Below are 25981 nucleotides of genomic sequence, written 5' to 3'. Positions count from 1 at the left end.
GAATGCAATTATATTAAGTATATTATTCTGCAACCTGCTTTTTCCAGTTAACAAGGTACCACACCTAGCTTTCCAATACTTTTATAATCTAAATTTTACTTTTCATATCATTGCTATTAAAGTGAAGAACACTTTTCCATTACTTGTAGAAGTACCAAGACCAGTGGCTCTGGAAAAAGGTATATCCTCAAAAGTTATACAACATCAGGCTCACGTGCTTGCTACAATTACTTCTGTGAATGAGGGAATGAACAACTAGAAGAGGTCCCTGCTTAAACTCCTTCAGGAAACACAAATTAACTGGTTTTCCTTTATCCTTCTTGTAAGATGATAAGCAGTAAGGTAGAGAGTCTAGCAGGCCTTGAAGTGTCAGACGTATCCTTTCACAAAAAAAAATTTTGAAAAATCCAAACCTCACCTCATCTGATGTATGTGGCAAAAACGGTTGCCATGTTACCCCATGATTTAAGTATGTCAATCTTGTTCACACTTGTCTTGTAAACATCCGATGTTTAGAATGAAAGATGAAGATTTGATACCAGAATACTTCTGTACAATGTAATTATAAGACAGCCCCCAAGATAACTGCATGATTGCCCTAAATGTATAAGGTATACATATTAGGAGTATGTACGTAGCAGCACGTATGCTCAGTCACTCAGTCGTATCCGACTCTTTCCCATCCCATGGACTGTGGCCTGCCAGGCTCCTCTGACCATGGAACTTTCCAGGCAGAGTGGGGTGCCAATTCTACTCCAGAGGATCTTCCCGACCAGGAACTGAACCCAGGTCTCCTGTGTCTCCTGCACTGGGAGGAGGATTCCTTACCACTGAGCCACCTGGGAAGCCCAGCAGCAAGTATACAGCTACCAAATAAAAATGTCCCATTTAGAAATTATATGTAGACCAAAACAGGAAATGCTGTCTGAACTTATTTGGCAAATGAGCTACTGCTGCTGCTGCTGCTAAGTCGCTTCAGTCGTGTCCGACTCTGTGCGACCCCATAGATTGCAGCCCACCAGGCTCTGCTGTCCCTGGGATTCTCCAGGCAAGAACACTGGAGTGGGTTGCCATTTCCTTCCCCAATGCATGAAAGTGAAATATGAAAATGAAGTCACTCAGTCGTGTCCGACTCTTAATGACCTCATGGACAGCAGCCTACCAGACTCCTCCATCCATGGGATTTTCCAGGCAAGAGTCCTGGAGTGGGGTGCCATTGCCTTCTCTGGGTAAATGAGCTAGAGATTCTAGATTACCAACACCATCTCGATCAGGCCCTGCTGGAGCAAAGCTGTAGTCTAGGTGTTTGGACGCAGACTAATACACTCAGGGCATACTGACCGTGATAAGCACTGAAAACCAAATCCAGCCAAGGAGTAGGTTTTTGCAGTTACAATAGGCTTTGTTCAAAGTGGCTTATGATTAACTTCTGAGCATCCAAGATAAATTTTGTTAAGGGACTCATACCTACTGGCCACTAAAACACTCTCACTCTCTACACTGGGATCTTGGAGCACCGAGTGTAGATCAAGATTCGATAAACTACAGTCATGGGGAACAAGTCCAGCTCAGCTTGATGCCCGTATCTGTAAATTTATATATATATCATCTGTGGCTGCTTTAGGCTCCAACACAGAGCTGAGCTGGTACAAGATAATGATGATGATGACAAGATAGAGATGACATGGCTAATGAATTCTGAAATGTTCCCTATCTCACCCGTTTCAGAAAAACTTTACTATCTCCTGATATAGCCTACTGTTCAAAAAATTGATTTCTTATTATTTAACATGAGCTTAGAGGGTCTGAGTATTTCCAGAGCAGAATAAAATTGTGTCTGTCCTTATTCTCAGGAGGCATGCTTAGTGCTAAGAGGTCATACTGGATTAAGGTTAAGAACATGGGTTCACATCCCAGCCCTGCCTCTGATCACTAGTGAGATCTTGAGCCCATTACTTCATTTCTCTGTGCTTTCAGTTTCTCTCTGGAAGGCTGCTCATTCTTCCACTGCCTTTCTGCACAGCTGAGATACGTGATGCTCACAATCATCATGATTTTCTCAATCTGTGAAATCATTGGCTTCTTCATTTCCCATTTGAGTGTCCGACTTACCAAGGAGGAAAGGGGTGGAGCGTGTCCTCGACCATGTATCACACGAAGGATCCACAGCCTCTCAGGTGGTTCAGCCCAACTCACACACCAATGCTTCAACAAAGACAAGGGGGTAAAAAACAGAGGTTATATTAACCCATTTGAAAAGAGACCATGGTCTTTGCCGATCGATTCTAGAAAGTTCCATGAATTCCCTGCACAACCAGCTGCATTGACAATGTAAGGCTTAGCACAGAGCAACTTGGAAATCGCAACATGACAGCCCCAGCCTTCTGTCCCATACCAATGGGCTCCTTTCCTCAGAAAAGGAGAAACAAAGATTCAGATATTGTTACTACAGGAAGACCAATCTCATAAAACCACCAAAAGGACCATTGCACTGCTGCTGCTGCTAAGTCGCTTCAGTCGTGTCCGACTCTGTGCGACCCCATAGACGGCAGCCCACCAGGCTCCCCCGTCCCTGGGATTCTCCAGGCAACAGCACTGGAGTGGGTTGCCATTTCCTTCTCCAATGCATGAAAGTGAAAAGTGAAAGGGAAGTCGCTCAGTGTCTGATCCCTAGCATGGACTGCAGCCTAGCAGGCTCCTCCATCCATGGGATTTTCCAGGCAAGAGTACTGGAGTGGGGTGCCACTGCCTTCTCCATTGCATACCTGTTTAAATCACTTTAAGCAGTTTGAGCATCAAATTCCAATTGTATAAATTTACCCATTTTATGATGGGTCTTTCATTCTGTTTTTGGAAATACACAGTACCTTAAGTAATGCATTTCAAAAATAGGAGAAAAGTCAGAAGGTATACAATAAACTATACTAGATTCAGAACTTGTGTTTTTATTTACATATTAATTTATCTGATGCAAAATATGAAGCTTTTTTTAAAGGAAATTGTAAACCATAAAACCAATTCACATTACTAAAGCAAATTTATCCAATCTGCTCCTTCAATATAACAAATTTAAATAAAATCCTGAAAGCTTAATACATAATGTGATGAAAGATGACTGCAAAGCATGAGCTTCCCTAGAACCATGCGTGAAAAGAAATTTCTCCGTTACTAGTTAAGGATGTCTCCTACTTCAACTGCTACGTTTTGGGGCTCATGCTTGTCCTGCTGTCCTAGCTGTTGTAGTCTCTTTCTGCTCACTGTAGTCCATAGCTTCTGGCTGCCATAAACCTCAAACACACTGAGATTGCCTAGCCCAAGGCTTCCCAGGTGGCAAAGTGGTAAAGAATCCGCCTGCCAATGCAGGAGACACAAAAGACGCAGGTTCAATTCCTGGGCTGGAAAAATCCCCTGGAGTAGCGAATAGCAGCCCATTCCAGTATTCTTGCCTGGAAAATTCCATGAACAGAGAAGGCTGGTGAGCTACCGTCCACAGGTGGCAAGGAGTCAGACATGACTGAGTGACTGAACATGCCTATCCCAACAGCAGCTGAGAATGATGACAAGAAAAGGGGGAGAAGAAGCTTCCAGAACATTCTGAAACATTCTGGCTGTCCCCCTATGCAATGATTCCCACACTGTCTACTTAGTGATTATCTAAAGGCCATCTGCCTGCAGAAGGACAACTGGATTACAGCATCTGGAAATTTATATAATTTTCTATCTATTGAAATGCCATTTGAAAGTCCTGAGGTTCAGAGGCCAGAGGACAATGGCTAGGTGACAATATCTCTCCATGAGGCTCTCTGCCTCTATTAGGCATCTTCATGGGAAGTGAGGGGGCAATCCAAAGTAAAATATTCAGAGGTGCCCCAGAAGGCACCCACAGCCCAGGTGCACTCCTGCACTTCAGCCTCGCTGATCCCTTGAGGTCCCAGCTGAGTCTTTGAAAGTCTGTGACTTCATCCTTTGGAAAGAGGAGGTGCAGATGTAAATCTTTGAGGCCAAAAAGGGAAGAAGGGAGCTCTCCCCAAGGTAAAAAGGCATACTTGGCCCAGGAAAAATTCCTAGGAGCGGCCAATTCCTTTCTCACGATACCAGTAATATCTCCTTTGGGTGGGGCAACAAATATGTTAGCTGGGACTTCTTGACTAAGCAACTTGAATACAGTAACTTCCTCTCTTGATCTATTTTACAATTAGTACTAAAATTTCTTTCTATTTGGTTATCTCTTAACCAAAATTTAACTGATAAAGTTGGATAGGCCCACTGGTTACTGCCATGAATGTCCAGCAATTCTTAAAGATTCCCATGTGTCAGAATTAAGTTAAAAATGAGAGGGTGATAATTAGGTCTGAAGGCTGAGTTCTCCCATTCTCCCTCAGTGAGATCGTAAATTAGCAGATGTAGCCCCTCAGCTAAGACATCCAAGAGTCACACCTACAGAGATCGGCTATCCTTTTAAAAGACAAAAATGATGGAGGCCAAATAGGACATTGAAAGAATCCAGAATTGTTGACACAACCACACAACAAATACTGCAGGAGGTGAACTTTCCTGCTGAATCTAGGCGGGGACAGCCTGCATCCTGGACAGCCAGACGTGCCAGGCTCAACCTCAGACATAAAAGCGAGGCCCTTCCTTATGAAAAGGCAGCACTCGACGGACAGAATGCCCAGAGCCTTGGGGGACAATAGAACGCCCTTAAGAATCTGAAATCTAAACAAGAAACTAGGTCCAACAGCAGGATTCAAGACACAAACCCTGAAAGATTTTAACTATGCTTGCAGTTACATCAACAGTGAAAAAGACATTTTACCACCCTAGCCCAATAGCCACGCAAACACCATCAGGACCTCCTACTCTGGAGGGTCAACCCTTGCCTGGATAGGTGTGCTACCCTCTAAAGCAGGAGTCCTTAACCCCTGTGCCATGGACCAGTATTGGTCCATAACCTGTTAAGAACCAGGCTGCAGAACAGGAGGTGAGTGGCAGGTGAGTACGTGAAGTTCCATCTGTATTTACAGCGGCTCTCCATCACTTGCATTACTGTCTGAGTTCTGCCTGCTGTCAGATCAGCAGTGGCATTAGATTCTCATAGGAGCATGAACTCAACTGTGCTTGAATCATCCCAAAACCATCCCCCTCCACCCCCGATCTATGGAAAACTGTCTTCCATGAAACCAGTGCTTGGTGACGAAAAGGTTGAGGACCGCTGCTCTAAAGAAATATACACCATCCCATACACACATGCACATGTGCCGAGCAGTGTAGGCGCAGGCTTGGAAACCACAGCAACAAAGCAGTGACCTTGAATAGGCTAAGCTAAAGTCACAGATATCAGCCCCTTTGGGCCTGGATGCTGGGCTCTCTCATCCTCCCCCAGTGAGGTCATAAATTAGCTGATGTATAAACTAACTCGCTGACATATTTTCTAGAAAACTGAGAAAAAATTCCAAAGGAAAAGAAGCTACAAAGTCTCAGTGGGTCATCTCAGACTGAAGTTGGAGTATTTTTAAGTGGCTATTTATTATAACTACTCATTAAATAAGAAATTGCTTATGTTTTATTATAACACAAATGTCTCCATTTGACTCAATTCCATATTTTCCTTTAGCTGAAAATCAACTATAGTAGAAACAGCTCCTAAGTGCTCTGCCTTGTGATTCTTAACGAGGGCCTTGATGTGGAAAAAACTGCCTCTGTGAATACACGTGCAGGGTGACCCCTGTCACACTCTGACTCACAAATAAGAAACCTATCTTAGAAGTGGTACCTGTAGCCACCTTCACAAGTTCATAAAATCATCTCTAAATTAAAATACATATGTAAAATTTAAATATCAATTAGCACTAAGTATTCATCAGAAGCCTCCCAAGATGGCTCAGTGGTAAAGAATCCACTTGCCAACAGAGGAGATGCAGGAGACGCGGGTTCAATTCCTGGACCTGGAAGACCCCCCTAGAGGAGGAAATGGCAACCCACTCCAGTATTCTTGCCTAGAAAATTCCACGGACAGAGAAGTCTGGTGGGGTACAGTCCATTGGGTTGCAAAGAGTCGGACACGACTGAGCAACTGAGCGTATATAGGACACATCCTTGAGAACACAATTTTCTGCTAAGATATGCAAACTTTCCCACGTGGCTTAGAGTGAGGAAAAAAGGTGGATTGAAATATTCTCCTAGAAACAAAAGGTCAGCTGAGCAGTGGTTTTGTATCCTAAAGATACAAGAGAGAAACTAAAATTTCAGGCCAAACTAAAGAGCTCCATTTAGAAATAGCACCACAGTAACCACAGGAAAATCACAGGAAATAAGGTGACAATGGGCAAGACCACCTGGTATCGTAAGGATGTCTAGCAGAGTCATGGAAAGAAGCACCATGAGGTGCAAGCTCAGAAAACCTATAAGCGGTTGGGCTAGGGTTTCCCAAGTTCCGAGAATTTTACAGCTTCATTGAGAGGCATCCCGAACCACCACGCACAGTGTCGCCCTCTGGCCTGGCATGGCGGGTGGTTAGTAGATAAAGCAAGAACTGATTCTGTTCTCAAGAGCTCACACAAGATTTGTCCACTACACAATTCACCAAATACTGTGAAATGGGGCGAAAGCGAGGTACTACTATCGAATGAATGAGTCAAGGCCTGGAAGCTGAAAGCAGCTCTGCTAAGACTGGAAAGCAGGACCAGAGGGCAGCGAGGATCACAGATGGGAAGCTGGCTTGGTGCTCAAGTTTGTGGAGGAAAACAAGGAAAGAAACCAGAGAGTGGGTGCCTGGGTGGAGACTGAGGGGCAAATGGAAGTCCTGCCTTATTTCCCACATCACTCTACATGGCCAATCAGACACTTTGCTGCATCAAAGTTGAGGACAGGATGTGCTGAACAGTGACACACGCAGCGCCCTAGTCACGTGGAAGGGTCCTATCCGCAAAGAATTCACCCTCTGGCTTCCCCCAAATCAGGAACGATTTAGTAACCAGCCAGTTTGTTTTCGTACAAATCATGCCACTTCTTGATCAAGACCATTTAGCAAAAAAAATCTCTTTCATAATTATCTCACCTACATTTAGAAAGGACAAGTACCGAATGTCACAATTTTGCTTCTTTAAATCTCTAGCTGTCTTTGGGCCAGAGTAGGAACACCGGGAGACCTTCAGCCCTAGCAATGGCTGAAGCTTCAAGGACAGTGGGTCCTCAGGAGGGAACACAGGACCTTACATCTTGGTCGTTTCATGACACAGTCATCTAGCCCTGAGACCAGAGAGGTAAACCCTACCTCCTGGAACAAAAGAGCAGGCACTTCTGAAAGTGACATCCAAGGAGTAAGACGCACAAGAAAGAGACATGAGCTTCCTGTGGAGCCTTCACACCCGGGTCCACCGCGAGGCTCCTCTCTCCATCAGATAGTTGTCACTGTGGAATGTGATGGTTTACAAATGTTAGACACAGCTGAGACCTACAGAAGACGGAAGGCAGAAATTGGATATTTCATTTCTCAAAGCGTTGACTAATCCTAACACCATTTGGGAAAAAAGAAACCTGACTGTTTTTCATTTTGGCTTCTGGTAGATCATCCTTTGGTGAGTATTTAAAGCTGGTAGGAACTGCTGACCCTGGAATGAATTCACTGCCTCAGTAACTGAAACAAAGCCAGGATAAAAAAACACTTTCTCTGCCTCTGTTCCTACACCAGACGATGAGATGTCTTCTGAGCTTCCAGGAGGCATGGGAAGAGAGGGAAAGAGAGGGCAAAAATGACATTCTTATTCAAGCAAAAATGTTGCCCAAATCTAAGCGACCACTCAAAATGAGCAATTTCTAAGATCAGCTCTCTAAGGACGCCAATGTCCCTGAATAGGGGCTACTTTCTTCTTTCTGCTGCCATGTGCCAAATTTTCAAAGGGCAGCCTCACTTTTCAGGCAGGCAATTTTGAAGTGCTTGCACAAGTGGTTAATTTGCATGGGCAATTGGCCTCTCGGCTTTCATTTTGACAGCTAAATTGATCTGTCCTTTGTAGACTAGAATCTCAGGACCCAGAAAGAGAAGGATGTCTGAGGCTTTTGGAAAACGTGGTCTCTCGATTCCTATTTATTCAGAACAACACATTCAACAAGACTTGCCCTGTAAGCAGTCGCTTGCGCACACAAAAAGGATTCAAGATCCAACGCGAGATCGAAATTTGAGATTCAATTCTAAGATCAAGATTTAAGGCTAAGAAATTAACTATTGCTGTTACTTCCCATTAAAGCAAACAGGACAAGTTTGGGTTTTTTAACTAGCTCTTTGGTCATTACTTAGGAAGAGGGCACTGTCTGTCACAGATTAAACTCACAACTGGCACCAAAACCTTCCCAGGTTGAAGCTGAACTAAGGCAGACAAAGGTCTCAAGCATGTGCACGAAGGAGATGACAGTATTTGTCCCTGGAAAGAGGGCAGACTGAAAATCACAGTGAATTGTTAGTGAAATGGCAATGGGATAAATCACTCAGAAAACTATTTTCTGAAAAAAAAAAAGAACAGATAGAAGCTTTTTAGAAGTCTCTAGCTACAAAGGATGCTCTCTCACCAATTCAGTAGAGAAATGGAAAGAAGTCCCAATCGGATTAGGACAAACCCACACAAGCCAATTCAATATGCATGCTGGGCTGTGTCAGTTCTGGCTTCTCAATACCTTCATTTATTTTATTAATATGTGTCCAGACTTTAATGCTGCTGTTTTACATGAGATAACAGCGATCTGGACCAAATTGTGTTTTGAATTAAAAGTGAAACTATGCTTTTGTTTTTTTGGCTTAAACCCAGCAAGTGCAGTGAAATAATTTCATTTCTCCAAAGGCATGAAGAATAAATGGACATTTAAAACCTGTTGAAATCAGTCCCAATGACCTATCAGGTCTTCCATTGTCCAAGGTGGGCTCCAAGACTAAGAAAAGAAGATAACTTGTCTTTGTTCTTGCAACAGGTCAACTTGCTCAGAGGTACATTTGTTTCTTGCTTTTGAGACAACAGCAGGCTTAACACCATACGAATCCCTGGGTGTGTTTTATAACCGAAAACCTACTTCTGTTCTATTTCTCATCCTCTCAATATAAATCAGTGATAAAAATAAGAAATAGGCTACTACGCATTGAACCAGATGGTGTCTTACCTTCCTGTAAACCCGGCTGTGTTTAGAGTGTGTACACATGTTGGGGAATAAAAAGATTTTCTTTTCTTTGCATTTGGCAATGAGTCATGTCACCCATTTCAGCACAAACTGTACTGAAACTTCCTCCCCAGGAAGAACCAACGCAGTTTCACTAACGTTTAAAAACAACCATGTCAGCTGCCTTCGATTAGTCATGAAGCCATTCTGCCCATCCTGCAGCCTCCAGCAAGGACAAGATCTGATCAAATCGGACTTGCTAAACATAACCAGAAGGTCGGGCATGTCCTGATGCAAACCTGCTGTAAAAAGACACCCTTTTTGTATGAATCAAAGACGCTTCCTCCATTCTCTCTGCAACAGGCACCCTTCGAAATGTCAACCCAGGACCTTAACTTAAGGGTCCCCCCTCTATCTGTATCCCTTTCCTCATCCTTGACCATCATGAACCAAACTATCAGACCTGGGAGAGGGATGCTGAATAATTGGGAAATTTCTGAGCTTACTGATGATTAAAGAAAACACAGTCTATCACTCCCCACTGCATTCAATACAAGCCCTGCTTCACTGGACAAAGCATAAAGAAAACAAGGCCAGTTTAAAAGGCAGATGGTATTATACAAAATTGTGTTCCGTTTTTTTCCACTGACAAGTGCTGCCAGCACAGGGAGCGTGGTCCAGGCCATGCCTGACATGTAAAAACCACCCCGTGACTGCTTTTCTGTCCCTTTTCTCTGTCCCCACCATGAGCTGGGTTTGGATTTCCTTTTCCTGGTGGCTCAGACGGTAAAGCATCTGTCTGCAATGCAGGAGACCTGGGTTTGATCCCTGGGTTGGGAAGATTCCCTGGAGAAGGAAATGGCAGCCCACACCAGTATTCTCGCCTAGAAAATCCCATGGACGGGGTCAGAAAGAGTCTGACACAACTGAGCAACTTTACTTTCACTTTCATAAAATCTCAAGAAGACAAACCTCTCCTCTATTGGACGGTAAGTATGAAACTGACCATGGGCTTTGTGTGTTTGTTTGTTTGTTTTTTCCTTTTGATTTTACTAGCTGCTGAGACAGTACCTGCCCTCCCTGCGGTACCTATGAAGTGTATTTACGAATCTAAATCCAGAACTCTGTATTTCTTGCCCTTTCCAATTCTATCTTGTTGGCTTGACCTCATCACTCAAGCCAGTCATTCTAAGCACTGTTGCTACATCCCACCAGGCTCTCTAAAATCCACACGTGTCCCCATGGGATGTAGTCCCCTGTTCTCTGTGACCAGGACACCCAGTGCTTGCCTCCAGTTATCTTATATCACCCTCTGGGATTTGTCTGCTTCCTCCGTCAAGGGCTATCATTCTATCCTATTCAACTCTGAGTCCCAGAGCCCAGGCAAACATTCCATGAGGTTTCCTTCACTTTACTTCCAAGTTTGTGTAAATGATAACATACCCATGGACCCAGAGGGCATAATCCTAAAGTCACCTTCTAGAGACACTCTTCCTTCTTGACATCACATTATCCAATCTGATATCAGTCAAAATCATCCAGAAAAACAAAGCAAACCAAACCTCGGGGGGCTGAGATGCTCTCCTCCAGGTCTGTTGCAGGGCACCCAGCAGGTACCCAGGTAGGAGTTGGTGGGTGGTGACTATGCAAGAGAGAAAGTCCGGTGGGAAGGGAGTCATGCCTTCCTGGACCAGAGGCTTGAGGCATGCCTTGATCCCATCTCTGCTCAAAATAAAGTCCTCCTTCCACCTTTCTTTAGAAGGAGACAGCTTTCTGATGCTACTCATACAGGTCTGAGTCCCCCTTTTTCACATCCTGTTCAAACAATTGTAAAATCCAGACTTTATCCCAGACTTCTCAGGGCAAAGAAGCCAAAATCGCTCTGTCCTTGTCTATCAAGCTGACTAAAATATACACAAAGGTCCTTCTGCAGACTCCCTGAGGGAGTTGCCTCCACACCCCCCAAAATCCCTCTAGATGCTCAGAGATATCCCCCCGAAGGGACAGCTGCTCACAGGAACAGAGGCCAGACAAGAGAACAAGGTCAAAGAAGGGACCATCAGTGACAGTCAGGAAAATGCCCTTCCTTAAATGATATAAACATTATCTTTGTACATGGAATGTTCATACTGATAATTCCCTTAGTTAACCCATTTTCCACAGCCATCAGGTGAACTGCCAAGGAAAAATTACTCCAAGTTCTGAACTAATGATGCTCATTTGAACTGGAATGTTTCCTACGTAGCAAGTCTTCAATGATTAATTAAAACAAGATCAAAGTTCTTGGACTTCAGTTCTATCATCAGAGCTTCAGGCCCCTTCACCCAGGCACTGTCCTGAATGTACTCGAACCTCAGCTGGTGGCCTGCTCACACTTTGACCCTTCTCTCCAGTTAATTGCAGAGTGTTGTTGTTTGGTGGCTAAGTCCTGCCCAACTCTTTGAGACCTCATGGACTGCAGCACAGCTGGCTCCCCATCCTCCACTATCTCTTAGAGTCTACCGGAACTCATGTCCAATGAGTCAGTGATTCCATACAATCATCTCATCCTCTGTTGCCCCCTTCTCCTCTTACCCTCAATCCTTCCCAGCATCAGGGTCTTTTCCAATGAGTCAGCTCTTTGCATCAGGTGGCCAAATTATTGGAGCTTCAGCATCAGCATCAGGCCTTCCAATGAATATTCAAGACTGATTTCCTTTAGGATTGACTGGTTTGATCTCCTTGCAGATTAAGAAAGGTTTCAGCGGCTCTCATTCACCCTCCAGTTTTCCATGTCAGTTCAGGTTCAGTTCAGTCACTCAGTCGTGTCCAACTCCTTGAGACCCCATGGACTGCAGCACACCAGGCTTCCCTGTCCATCACCAACTCCTGGAGCTTGCTCAAACTCATGTCCATCAAGTCAGTGATGCCTTTCAACCATCTCATCCTCTGTCGTCCCCTTCTCCTCCTGCCTTCAATCTTTCCCAGCATGAGGGTCTTATTCTAATGAGTCAGTTCTTCGCATCAAGTGACCAAAATATTGGAGCTTCAGTTTCAGCATCAGTTCTTACAATAAATATTAAGGACCAATTTCCTTTAGGATTGACTGATTTGATCTTTAGAAAACATGGACATGCTCTGGCCACCTTGAACATGAAATTATGACATGCTTTACCCAGCTGAAAACTTAAAAGTATCTTTGACAATTTAGTACCAGAAAAATCAATCTGTTCTTAGGGACATTTTACGCTTGAATTTACAATGTGCATTTTAATCTCAACGTTACGTTTCTTGACTCCATTCATACTTACAATTCCCATCAATCACTTTTTGGGCTTATGGAAGTGATGCTATTCCATGAGAGTAATAAGCCCAGCAACTGAATCCAGCTTTAAAGAAAAGTCTGTATAACTCCAGTGAAGATGACAAAACAGTGATACAGAAAATAAAATCAAGTGACCACAAGACACAGACCTGTCTTTGTTTTGGGATTTTTTTCCAAACTATATGCTCAAGTTTTAAAATAAGACATTCTTGTCATATCAGGTCCCTTCTCCTGGACCCGCAGACAGCCAGCACCTCAGCACAGTGCTCATGCAAAATTTGTCTCTCTCTCCTCACATGTTTCATCAGAGGAACTACGGTCTAATTAAGGACTGTCCTATCAAGGCAGGCATCACTGTGAACATCAGGGACATTAAACCATAAACAGAGCCCCTCAGTCACATGGAAAGCTGACAGCATTGTGGGGAGAGGTGATAAGACCCGGTATTATCCTTAGAGCAAAGCACCTTGCTCTGCTGCCCGTTTACTTTGCCATGGGTCTCGGACAGCACTGGGAAGACGGGGCAGGCTGTGCATTGCTGACAATGTCCCAAGGCAAGCTCCCTTTCCAAACATTGTCAAAAAGAAGCTATAAATCAGAACAGTGGCCTGAAATGTTGGTGGTAGCTGCTTGTCTCAAATACTCCTAAGTAAGCTGTCAAACCATAACTTGATGTAATGGCACGGTCTTTATCCACCTTACTCAATGAACTCCTCACCCTCTTCACATTAGGTCTCTCTTAGTTTCATACTCTGGGGGATATAGGGTGTTTCCACGGAAGCTAAACAGATGCAAATTGGTCATAACCATCCTGAGATGAGAAAGGCCCAGGTCTCATGACTTCCCTCCACTATAGACCTTGGGAGAGGCCAACGATCCCATCATTGTTGTCTTCACCTGGCCAAGGATGGCAGATGGGAACTCTGCTTCTCAGACAAGGCACCTGACAAGTTGTGGACACCAAGCAACGAGGTTGGTTACTTGGACACCAAAACACGAGGTTGGTTCTATCTGAACTGTATGGTGAAAAGAAAGTGAAAGTGATCATCATTCAATTGTGTCCTACTCTTTGTGACCTCATGGACTGTAGCCCTCCAGCCTCCTCTGTCCATGGGATTCTCCAGGCAATAATACTGGGGTGGGTTGCCATGACCTTCTCCAGGGGATCTTTCCAACCCAGGGATTGAGCCTGGATCTCCTGCATTCCAGGTGGATTCTTTACCCCTGAGCCACCAGGGAAGTCCTCATAGAAGGAAGAAAATAATCACAACAGAAATCTGAATAACTGAACGGTTTCAGTCCTACAACTAGTCCATCTGTCATCAAAGGATAAACTGTCAATAGAAACAGACTCTTCCCCTGACTCCCTGTTTCACCTTTCCCACCACTATCTTTTCTATCTGTCAGCCCTTCAGGCCCTCCTGTGCTCATTATGGCTACAACAGACCTTTAAAGAAAGGACAGGCAGAGAAGCTACAATGACAAACATCCCTCCCTCAAGGACGTTCACTTGGGGAACTGACACTGCTCAGAAGACGTCTGCATTCCTGCTGAGATCACCAGAGGGATCCCCCTCCTCCTTGGTTTCAATTTGCTGTGACAGACACATAGCTAACGGAGGAGCCTCCCACTTCCCAGAGCAAGATGCTGGGCGGGAATTCCAGAACAGTCCTTGGCTTGTCAACAGATGTCAGTGCTCAGGGGAAACCTCTGTGGCATCTCAGCCAGCGATCCATCCCACATGCTGATACACGATCCCACAAGCAGAAGAGCATTCCCCTCCTGCCAGATTATTCCAGCCTGGACCTCGATGGCTCCCACCAAGGCATAGAGGTCGGCCCTGTGTTTCAGAAGGAAGCTTCAGAGTTCTGTTCGAAGAATCACAATAGGCTCCAGAAATCAGCCCACATCCCTTAACCCAGACCAAAGGAAACTTCTTTACCTTCCCGGCAACTCTCCCGAAGCCAAATTTGCAAAGAGAAACTAGAGATGTGAACTAACCTTTGTCGTTACTTGCTAGGGAGACATGCCCAGTGTGACCTCACCCAGCTTGTTAGTTCAGGGTGCTGTTGATCACTAAAGCTCTAAAACCACTGTTCTTCTCCAGGTCAAAGCAGAAGCACTCAGGTTCAGAAAAAACACGGGTGTCAGGACAGACAGGAAAGCTTCCAAAAGGTATAATTCCATCAGGAAACAAGAATGTCTGAGAGCTGCTTCAAAGATTGGGAAGTTTTCCACCAGTGATGTGGCCACTGCCAAGGACATAGGATGCACAAAAAATCCTGCTTCCTGAGAGGAGCTTAAACATCTCCTTCGCACCTATAACATTCAGAGTACAAATGGAGTTGGATAAATGCAGGCATTACTTCTTTCCTATAGTAACTGATATTCGTGAAAGAAGAAGAAAATGGAGTCAATGCTCTGCTCTTTCTTCACCAATTCCACATTTACAGATTCTGCATTTGTGAATTCTATGCCTACTGGCTAACATTTATTTGTAACCACAAAATGTTCTGTTGGCTTTAAGTTCAAAGGTAAGGAATCAATTATATGTTAAATAAGGTGATTTCAAAGAAATATGCATAAAATGTTCTTTATTCAGAAGCTGATGAAGACTTTGTGACCAGAGGCTCACAGGAACCTAACTCTGTGTGTCCCCGAGAAGCAAGGGTTTAGGAACCGACTAATTCAGGGCTCCCAATGAACTTACATGTCCTGAGTACCATAAGCTGCGCTGTATGCTCAGTCATGTCCAGCTCTTTGCAACCCCATGGACTGCAGCCCGCCAGGCTCCTCTGTCCATGGGATTTTTTAGGCAACAATACTGGAGTGGGTTCCCATTACCTCCTCCAGGGGATCTCCTTGAAGCAGAGATCGAACAGAATCTCCTGCATTGCATTGATTCTTCTGTACCACTGAGCCATCAGGGAAACCCATCCTCCAGGAGGACGGACTAAATATTGAAGGTCACAAGCAACAGCCTGACCCCGCCCCGCAACCATGTCCCACCTCTCCGCAGGAATGTCAGGCACTGGCTGACATACAGGTGGGCGGCAGGACTGCATAAGCATGTCACACAGAGAAGGGGCCACCTCGGCGGGGAGATGAGGGGTCAGACAAAAGGAACTCCAGAGACACAAATGACCTGATTGTTCCCAAGAAGCCAACTATGAGCCGTCTGGCTTCCAAGGATCCCAGAGCTCACGGCGCTGGCAGCAAACTATGGGACCCCCTGGTGCCTGGCTGTCTGGCACTAATCTTTCTGAAGTCATCCTGGAGTGACAATTAGACCCCTCAGAAACAGACATCTGGTCAATTCAGGGCACCGGGGATGACGGGCCGGTGGCCAAGGTCATTTGCTTGCCGCATGGCGGCTCCGGCTTTGGCTGGCAGGGCCCCTCATAGCTCTCAGCGCATAACGTGAACCAGATCCCCGTCTTCCACAGCAGACAATGATCCTTGCTCCCTTGATTTAAGGGATGATTACAGTCTAAAGAGTTGATTGTGTCTCATTACACTTAAGAGATTCCTGACAGCCGAGGCTATTAACTTGAACTTCCAAACGTGTCATGCTGGCCCTCTGACATATTCTCATCCGTGCCACATCAAACAGGGGAGTATTTTCTTGCTGCTCAACGTGTAAAGGAGAAAAAGTTGAGCTGGTACAGAACAGCGAATACTGTTTCTGTTGTGTTCTCCTAGTCCGTGACCATCTTAATTCGAGTCATGATGCTACAAAATACATTGAGACCTTTAACATCAAAAAACAAAACAGGCAAGGCAATCCATAAAGGCCATAAAATTAAAAGGCCCAAAGCCATGACTTGCTGGTTTTCTTCTGGTTTTACAGGCTTTTTCCTCTAGACACTTCTCCCCTTTTATTACAATATTAAGAATTATAATTACCACCTTTTGGAATGATTGACTTCCTTTTATAATGAGGGGAAAAAAAGAACACTGAGCATCTTTCCCCACCTTCACCTCTACACTGGGAATTGTCAATAGAAAGAGACCAAAACTAACAGAAATGGCTCATAATAAAATGATGCATATACCACTTCCCAAGTTCAGAAAGGGTACTTTCAACAATGATCACAAAAATATGTCAGTCCGCTCCACAAATGCATTCATAGAGAAAATCAGAATGACCTATAAATAACTCAAACCTAAGAATTATGGACATGAGTCAGACACCTGAATTTTTATTTCACCAGCCTCAGACAGGACTGTATCTCGCCCATACCTGAGGCTGTGGTTGTTGCAAACTAACCACACCTCTCAAGGAGTTCCCTGGTTAGTTAGCGTCATGGGCTTAGTCCTTGAGACTGGGAGGCAGTGTGCCAAAATGAACGGGCCAGGACAGGAAACGGGTTTCAAACTGGGATCAAGCAATCTTGTAATAAGAAATTGTGAGAATTTTTTAAATGACTATTCCATCTGGCTTTCCAGCCAAAGCTGGTTCTAAAAATTCCCTGATCTCTTCAAATACTAGATGCTAAAATAAGGACAAGCATATAGATGTTAACTGAGAGTTTTAAAAAGATCCAGCGGCAACAAGAAAGGAAGGTTTGAGCACCACCAAAATTCAGAGCTAAAAAGCAGAGGAATGGTCAATATTGGACTAAAACTTTCAGAAGACCCTTCCAGAATGTGAGTAAGTCAGAAGGGTATGTACACATTATCTAGAGAATCTCAAACGCAAAAAGCACTGAGGGAAGAATGCGATCAAAAGAATCTGAGGACAACCAGAGTAGGTGCGTAGAAAGAACCAAGCCTTGGTCTGCCAATTTCAGCAGCAGTCAGCTTTTTGTTTCCAAGAAGCCAGCAGTTGCGGGCCTTAGACTGGGACATAAATTCTAATTAAAGTAAATCTTTCTGGGTTCCCTGAAGAGTTTTCCACTCATCAGCTTCATCTTTCAGCAGGGTTTGAGCTCCTGGTTACCCAGCTCAACAAAGAGCTGCTCTGTCCCCGGCTATGCCAGGGAGAGAAACACATGTCCTGGCTGCAACAGGCCTTCCTGGGAAGTTTAATCTCTCTCCTACAAATCCACTGCAAACAACTCCTTCTGTAAAGACAAGCGTTTGGGATCTGGGTGAAGGTGAGAATCGGGATTTGCCTGGGGAAGAAGAGGGAGTAATTGGAAGTCGAGACCAAAACATAACGAAACGAGAAAATGAAACCCCCCACTTTCAAGGCAATGTAAGGAGAACACAGAGTGGGACAAGAAAAGAGAGCCATTTCTGGTGAGACAGCGAAGCCCAATTAGGGGCACCTGTGACTTTGGGAGCTAACAGAAAGCAGATGTGGCTGTGGTCTTGGCCTCCTGAGCCCTCAGCCCAGTCCTAGAGCAGCCCAATGGTACCCCAAACCACAAACGGGCTGGAGGAGCCGGGCAAGGACTAAGTGGGTCCAGCTGCAATAACAAACCAGAAGGGTCGAACCACAAAAGGCTTTAAAAATAAACACTGTGATTCAAAGCCACGGGGAAAACCCAGCGCTGAGGGAACTTCAAGGAGTGCTGGACCTCACCAGACCTCATTTTTAAAACCATTTAGAACTGCCTTTCAATGAGGTGTTCAAATGACAACAGAGAGGCCTGCCTCACCGAAGGAGAACAGATCAAACAGAGAAACCCTCAGAAGAAGCCTGTTCAGGCTGTTCTACAAAGAGACCCAACTGGCCTTTCATCTCCCCATGGAAACATCCTTCGTCTTGAACATGCCTTAAAGCCCCCAGGACGCTGAAAGCTTCCAGAGTCTTAATACTGTTACCCCCTAAATTTTCTGAATCAATCCTAACAAATTAGCCCAACTATGCCTCTATTTCAGAGCTTTGGGAAAATAATTGGTTTCCCCGTTTGTGCTAAAAACCTGCTGTTTCTAAGTTCAATTCTTGAAAGTACAAACTGTGGCCCAGAACTTTCCAAGTTGTTTTTAAAAAAACACAATAATAATAAAAAGACATCACCCATGCATAATGGTTGAATGGCTGTGCCTGAACGAATCTACAACCTGCTCCATCTTCTTTAAGAAAAGTTGGGCAAAGGCTCCCCAGTGGACCAGAAATGGCACCCTCCCCAAGTTCAAAGACTGACACTACTTTCTACCTGCTTAGCAGGAACGTGGCTTTTTGTTTTGCTTTTTAACTTTCCTGAGTGGTTTCCCATACAATAGCATCAGGTTAAAGGAAGGGCATGAGCTTTCAAAACTAGGCATGCCAGCTTCCTAGCTCAAAGCTGGTGCTCACTATTTCTATCGTTAGGATAAATGGAATGGTTCCTTAGACTACAAAAGGGAAAAAGTCTAAAGGATTGGGGTTCATCATTTTTTTCTTTTATTTTTACAATATTGTGTTGGTTTTTGCCATACAACACCACAAATCAGCAATGATTATGTATACAGCCACTCCGTCCCCAGCTTCCCCACTCTTGCCCCATCCCACCCCTCCAGGTCATCACAGAGCACCAGACTGGATTCCCTGCACTACACAGCAACTTCTCCCCACTGATTCATCTTATGCCCGATCAGGACATGTGCTGATTGGTGTTCCTTTCTCCATTCATCCCACCCTCTCCCTCCCCCACTGTGTCCACAAGTCCACTCTCTACCTCCGTGTCTCCTTTCCTTCCCTGCAAACAGGTTCACTGAAAAAGACCCATGTACCCCCAGTGTTCATAGCAGCACTGTTTGTAAAAGCCAGGGTCCGTCTGTTCTATGAGGCAGCGTCTACCACTTGACCTTTCTGGGCTTTACTGTTTCATCTATCAAATGAAGTAGATATGTTTACATTATCTTCTTTAAGGCCAGTTTCAGGTCTAAAAAATCTAGCTGTCTGGGCATTTGGTTTCTTCCTCTGTATTGTGCAACTGTGATGACTCATTCTATGCCTACCATGACATTTTTTTTTCTCCTGGCAACTTTTCCAGAAAAAAAAAAATAAATAAATAAGAAACAGCCATCTGATGTCCTCTAATATACTTGGTTGGCCAAAAACTTCTTTCAGATTTCTCCATAACATTTTACAGACAATCCTAAATGAACTTTTTGGTCAACCCAATACAAGGATGACATGTTTTGAAAGGGTCATAGGAAAAGTTTTTGATATAAAGTACAAAAGAAGAAGGGAACATTAAAAATCAGTGTGCTCCTTTCAAATGAGAATGGGGAAGAGCATACAGGCATTACCATGTGGAAAGGTCCAGATAGCTGATGGCATACAGGTCTTGTTTTTTTTCCCTAGTGATAATAGCTTTGTTCTAAACCTTCAAGTCCTTCTAAAATTGATCAGATCGGTCTTTTGATCTTTCACAATGTTTCAGGATAATGTAGAAAGGATAAACCTGCGGTAAGTGCCTGAAACTAGGAGGAGCATTTGCCTATGATACACTTTGCTCGGATGTTCAGCTGCTTTACTGTGCAGGCCCATCAGAAGCAAGCCAGTTAACAAGATACAGACTGCAGACACCCATCCACGTGTGGTCCGGCATGTAGATTCAGGAAGCTAACAGATCACCCATCGGTCCCTAGAAGGCAGATGTAGACTGCTCTGGGGCTGCACAATGAGTCCATAAGTTGAGACTCCAGGATACACTCCAGGGTGCACTAGTAGACTCCAAGATGTCCATAGTGTCCCCAAAGAGCTGGTTGTCCATGTTTGCTGTGAAATATATCACAAGAAGCTTTGAACTGCCATGGACAGCAGTGCCAACTCCAAGGACCATGTCTGCGCATCAGTACGTAGGGGACGCTCCCTGGTGGCTCAGACGGTAAAGAATCCACCAGCAATACGGGAGACCTGGGTTCAACCCCTGTGTTGGGAAGATTCCCTGGAGAAGGGAACGGCTCCACTCCACTATTTTTGCCTGGAGAATTCTATAGACAGAGGAGCCTGGCAGGCTATACAGTCTATGGGGTTGCAAAGAGTCAGACATGACTGAGTGACTTTCACATGAGAGCTAACAGGCAGGTATAAGAAGAGGAGAGGCTCAACCAGGGAGTTTCAAAGGGGTACACATTTTATAATCAGATTAGTATCAGTACTGACATCCTTTAAATCTGTCACAGGCTACCTTCAGCTTCATTTAGGAGAAGGCAAGCTATGTTGGATGAAAACTGATTCAGGGAGTCTTAGAAGACTAAACTCTTGATTTCATCCATTTTGAAAAACAAAATATGGACCAGAAAGATTTTTACTCAATTGTTGTTCAGTCTATACTGACTGACTCTTTGTGACCCCACGGATTTCAGCATGCCAGGCTCCTCTATCTTTCACTATCTCCCAGAGTTTGTTTAAATTCACGTCCATTGAGTCAGTGATGTCATCCAACCATGTCATCCTCTGTCATCTCCTTCTCCTCCGGCCTTCAATCTTTCCCAGAATCAGTCCTTTTCAGTGAGTCAGCTTTTCGCATCAGGTGGCCAAAGGACTGGAGCTTCAGCTTCAGCAACAGTCTTTCCAATGAATATTCAAGTTGATTTCCTTTAGAATTGACTGGTTTGATCTCACTGCAGTCCAAGGGACTCTCAAGAGTTTTCTCAAGCACCACAAGAATTGAAAGCATCAATTCTTCGGCACTCAGCCCTCTTTATGAACCAACTCTCACATCCATACACGACTCCTGGAAAAACCACAGCCTTGACTATATGGACAATCAATATTAATCAATGCTGGAGGCAATGATTAAATACACAGTGCATTTTATATGATATTATAAGGTTAATATCTATTTTTTTAATTTCTTATAATTATATTGCGTTCATTAAAAGTTGGAAATGTCTCCCAGAAAGCTACTGATGGATCGTGTTTCAGGAAGACTCTAACACAGCTCTCGGGCTACCTGGCTTGAAAGATCTGCCTGCTTGAAGGTAGCTGGGACATGTGACTTGCTTCTACCAACAGAACACAAGAAAGGTAAGAAACTCCTGCTTTGCTGGAGTTTGTGTCTCGCTAGCTGGCTTTGAGAAAGCAAACAGATGAGCTGGAGAAGCTCATATGGCAGGGAGTTCTGGGCAGCCTCTAGTGCTGAAGGAAGCCCCTCGTGCGAAGTGAACTACTAGGAAATGAATCAAGAAGCAGACCCTTCCTCAGGCAAGCTTTCAGATGATACCCCAACCCTGGTCAACTGCCCTTGATGGTAGCATTGCAGAGAAGCCAGGAAGGCAACAAGCAGACTCCAGAAACAGTAAGATAACAGATGTGTTCTTTCAAGCTGCTAAGAACTTGTTACATTATTTTAATATGCTAGTAGATACAGGACATAGACCATTAGAATCACACAAACACTTTTATTTAAAATAAGCATACATAGAACAGTATTCAACTGAACTGCTCTATCATAAACTACAAATATGTATTTTCAATTAGCTGATTTTAATAAGATTATTTTTAACTACAATACAAAATCAAGCGTTGTGGATAGCTGACTCTCATTTTCCAATCACTACTCCATAGTCATTCTAAAGATAGCAAGACCTTACTCTAATAAGACAAATAAAGTTGTATACAATCACAACAGCAACATCTGACCATTAGTTACCAACCATGGGTCCGTGATAACCAAGTTCACTTTTAACTGACCTGTGAGAAAGTAACCATGTCCACCTTTAAACTGACCCATGATTACCATAAAATGCCATATCTACCACTTTCAAAGTTTATTTTCAAAATTCTGATTATTTAATGCGTTCCTGAAATGCACTCTAAGACATTGTGATCGATGTTAACAATAGTATAAGTAAAGGATTTGATTGTCTGAACAGCATGAGGAAGGTATTGCTAAGTTGGGTCACGTAGACTGTTTCACATTGGGGGGGGGGGATATTTAGTCTGCAGGATGTATTGAAATAGATAGAATAGAAAATGAAAAATAGAATTACCATATGATCCAGCAATCCCACTCCTGGCCATATATTCAGACAAAACTGTAATTCAAAGATACAGCCACTGCAATGTTCAGCTCTATTCACGATAGCCAAGACATGGAAACAACATAAATGTCCAGTGACGAATGAATAACGATGTGGTACATAAACACGATGGAATGCTACTTGGCCAAAAAAACAATGAAATAATGCCATTTGCAGCAATATGGATGCAACTAGAGATTGTCATACAAAACTGAAGTCAGAAAGAAAAAGACAAATGCCATATAATATCACTTATATGTGGAATCTAAAATATGACACAAAGGAGGCTATCTACTAAACAGAAACAGAATCACAGACACAGAGAAAAACAGACAGGTGGGTGCCAAGGGGGAGAGAGATGGAGTGAGAGGCTGAGGTTAGCAGATGTAAGCTGCTCTATATAAGACTGATAAACCACAAGGTCCTACTGTACAGCACAGAGAGCTACATTCAATATCCTATGATAAACCAGAATGAAAAAGAATTTTTTTAATTCACACACACACACACATACACACATATATATGTATGTATAACGGAGCCACTTTGCTGTACAGCAGTAATTCATACAACATTGTAAATTAGCTTCAATTTCAATAGGAAATCAATAAATAAAATATAAAAAAAGATTAGTTTCTCATAGTTATGGAGGATAGAAATCCAAAATCAACATGTCAGCCAATTCAGTTCCCTGGTGAGGGCCCTCTTTCCAACTTAAAGACAGACAGTCACCTTCGTGCTGTGGCCTCAGATGGTATATAGAGAGAAGCAATTTGATGATGTCTCTTCTTACAAGGGCCCTAACCCCCTCATGAGTGGCCACCCTTACAGCTTCATCTAATCCTAATTTCCTCCCAAAGGCTCCATCTGCAAGCACTATCACATTGGGAATAAGGACATCAATATACAATCTTGGCGGGTACATAACTGAGTCCACAGCATTTGTGCAAGAAAATACTTTTCTAAGCATGTTTATGAGTTAATTTAACCTCAAGATTGCTTTGCTTAAATACATTATTTCTATCTATATTCTGTTAAAAGAGTATAAAATATATGTAATAAAATATCATCTTTTAGTACATATAATAAAATATCATCTTAAAAGATGCTTGCTCCTTGGAAGAAGAGCTATAACCAACTTGGACAGCCCATTAAAAAGCAGAGATATTACTTTGCCAACAAAGGTGAGAGCTGGACCATAAAGAAAGATGACAGCTGAAGAACTGATGCTTTTGAGCTGTGCTGTTGGAGAGACTCTTGAGAGTTCCTTGGACAGCAAGAAGATCCAACTAGTCAATCCTAAAGGAAATCAGTCCTGATTATTCATTAGAAGGACTGATGCTGAAGCTGAAGCTCCAATACTTCGGCCACCTGATGTGAAGAATTGACTCACTGGAAAAGGCCCTGATGTGGGAAAGATTGAAGGTAGGAGGAGAAGGGGAAGACTGAGGATGAGGTGGTTGGATGGCATCACCAACTAGATGGGCATGAGTTTGACTAAGCTCCAGGAATTGGTGATGGACAGGGAAGCCTGGCATGCTATAGTCCATGGGGTCACAAAGAGTTGGATACAACGGAGAGACTGAACTGAACAGAATAAAATATAGCATGCTATTCAAGTAGGAAATTTTTGCTGCTTACTCAAAGTTAGATATTTTCACTCACATCTTCATTTGGGATGAAAAGTGGGAAATGTTTCCCTCATCTTGACATGTTTACCAATTTGAAACAGAACCAAATGTCCCACGTTTACATTCTCTAGCTCCCAGAAATTATGGAATTCTTTATTTCATAGAATTCATTCTTCTCCTGTCATTGAAAGTATATAATACAATCAAATGAAAATAAATACTATATTAAAGCCATGTACTCATCTACTTATAAAATGATAAGTCTTTGTCATACTGCTTTGAAAAATTTTAGATAATTTGTGGCCTTGGGACTTAAATTTGCTTGGTTATCTATTATCTATGCTGCTATTCTTACAGAGAGTAAGACTTCAATTATTAACTCTGTTTGCTGTCTTAGGTGTCCCTTAAGCCTTGCTGAACAAGCAGCACATGGCTTCTTTGGACCAAACCCCAAAGACAGCCAAGTAAACCAAACAGTGAATCTCAATGCAATTTATATCATTTTTGGAAATGCTTATTTTCTTAGTAACAGGCTTCAGCATGCATTTAGCACAGAGATTTCCTAACACAGAAATGATTTTAAAAGCTCTGGGGCAGGAAATTCTCTGGCTGTCCAGTGGTTAAGACTCGGCGCTTTCATTGCCTTGGACCTGAGTTCAATCCTTGGTGAGGGAACCAAGATCCCACAAGCCACATGGCATGGTCAAAAAGCAAAACAACCAACCAACCAAAAAGCTCTGGGAAAGAAGACCTCCACAGATACGTTTCTAAAGAAGACATATAGATGAAGAGATGCTTCCCATCACTAATTATTAGAGAAATGAAAATCATAACTCCAATGAAAATCATAACTACAAGTACAACTAACTCACACTAGTCCGAATGGCCAGCCTCAAAAAGTCCACAAACATAAATGTTGGAGAGGGTGTGAAGAAAAGAGCACCCTCCTACACTGTTGGTGGGAATTTGCGTTGGTAAAGCCACGACAGAGAACCATCTGGAGGTTCCTTAAGAAACTAAAAATAGAGCTACCATATGATCCAGCAACAAGAGAAGACTCTACACATGGACATCACCAGATGGTCAACACCGAAATCAGATTGATTATATTCTTTGCAGCCAAAGATGGAGAAGCTCTATACAGTCAGCAAAAACAAGACCAGGAGCTGACCGTGGCTCATATCATGAGCTCCTTATTGCCAAATTCAGACTTAAATTGAAGAAAGTAGGGAAAACCACTAGACCATTCAGGTATGTCCTAAATCAAATCCCTAATGATTATAAAGTGGAAGTGAGAAATAGATTTAAGGGACTAGATCTGATAGATAGAGTGCCTGATGAACTATGGATGGAGGTTCCTGACATTCTACAGGAGACAGGGATCAAGACCATCCCCATGGAAAAGAAATGCAAAAAAGCTAAATGGCTGTCTGGGGAGGCCTTACAAATAGCTGGGAAAAGAAGAGAAGCAAAAAGCAAAAGAGAAAAGGAAAGATATAAGCATCTGAATGCAGAGTTCCAGAGAATAGCAAGGAGAGATAAGAAAGCCTTCCTCAGTGATCAATGCAAAGAAATAGAGGAAAACAATAGAATGGGAAAGACTAGAGATCTCTTCAAGAAAATTAGAGACACCAAGGGAACATTTCATGCAAAGATGGGCTCAATAAAGGACAGAAATGGTATGGACGTAACAGAAGCAGAAGCTATTAAGAAGAGGTGGTAAGAATCCACAGAACTGTACAAAAAAGATCTTCACCACCCAGTTAATCACGATGGTGTGATCACTAATCTAGAGCCAGACATCCTGGAATGTGAAGTCAAGTGGGCCTTAGAAAGCATCACTATGAACAAAGCTAGTGGAGGTGATGGAATTCCAGTGAAGCTATTTCAAATCCTGAAAGATGATGCTGTGAAAGTGCTGCACTCAGTATGCCAGCAAATTTGGAAAACTCAGCAGTGGCCACAGGACTGGAAAAGGTCAGTTTTCATTCCAATC

The 25981-nt window shown here is 43.4% G+C and overlaps 1 protein-coding gene across 1 annotated transcript in view; it reads right to left on the bottom strand.

Moving 5' to 3' along the window:
• Nucleotides 1-25981, bottom strand: part of SEMA5A (semaphorin 5A) — a 549084-nt gene that overhangs the window by 418479 nt on the left and 104624 nt on the right. The window contains exon 2 of the mRNA XM_068990538.1: nucleotides 2113-2205. The gene's annotated coding sequence lies outside the window, so the exon portion shown is untranslated. The remainder of the gene's footprint in view (nucleotides 1-2112; nucleotides 2206-25981) is intronic.

The sequence above is a fragment of the Capricornis sumatraensis genome, chromosome 18 (genome assembly GCF_032405125.1).
Source record: "Capricornis sumatraensis isolate serow.1 chromosome 18, serow.2, whole genome shotgun sequence".
In the NCBI taxonomy this organism is placed as follows: domain Eukaryota; kingdom Metazoa; phylum Chordata; class Mammalia; order Artiodactyla; family Bovidae; genus Capricornis; species Capricornis sumatraensis.
This window is presented reverse-complemented; position numbering and strand designations above follow the sequence as displayed.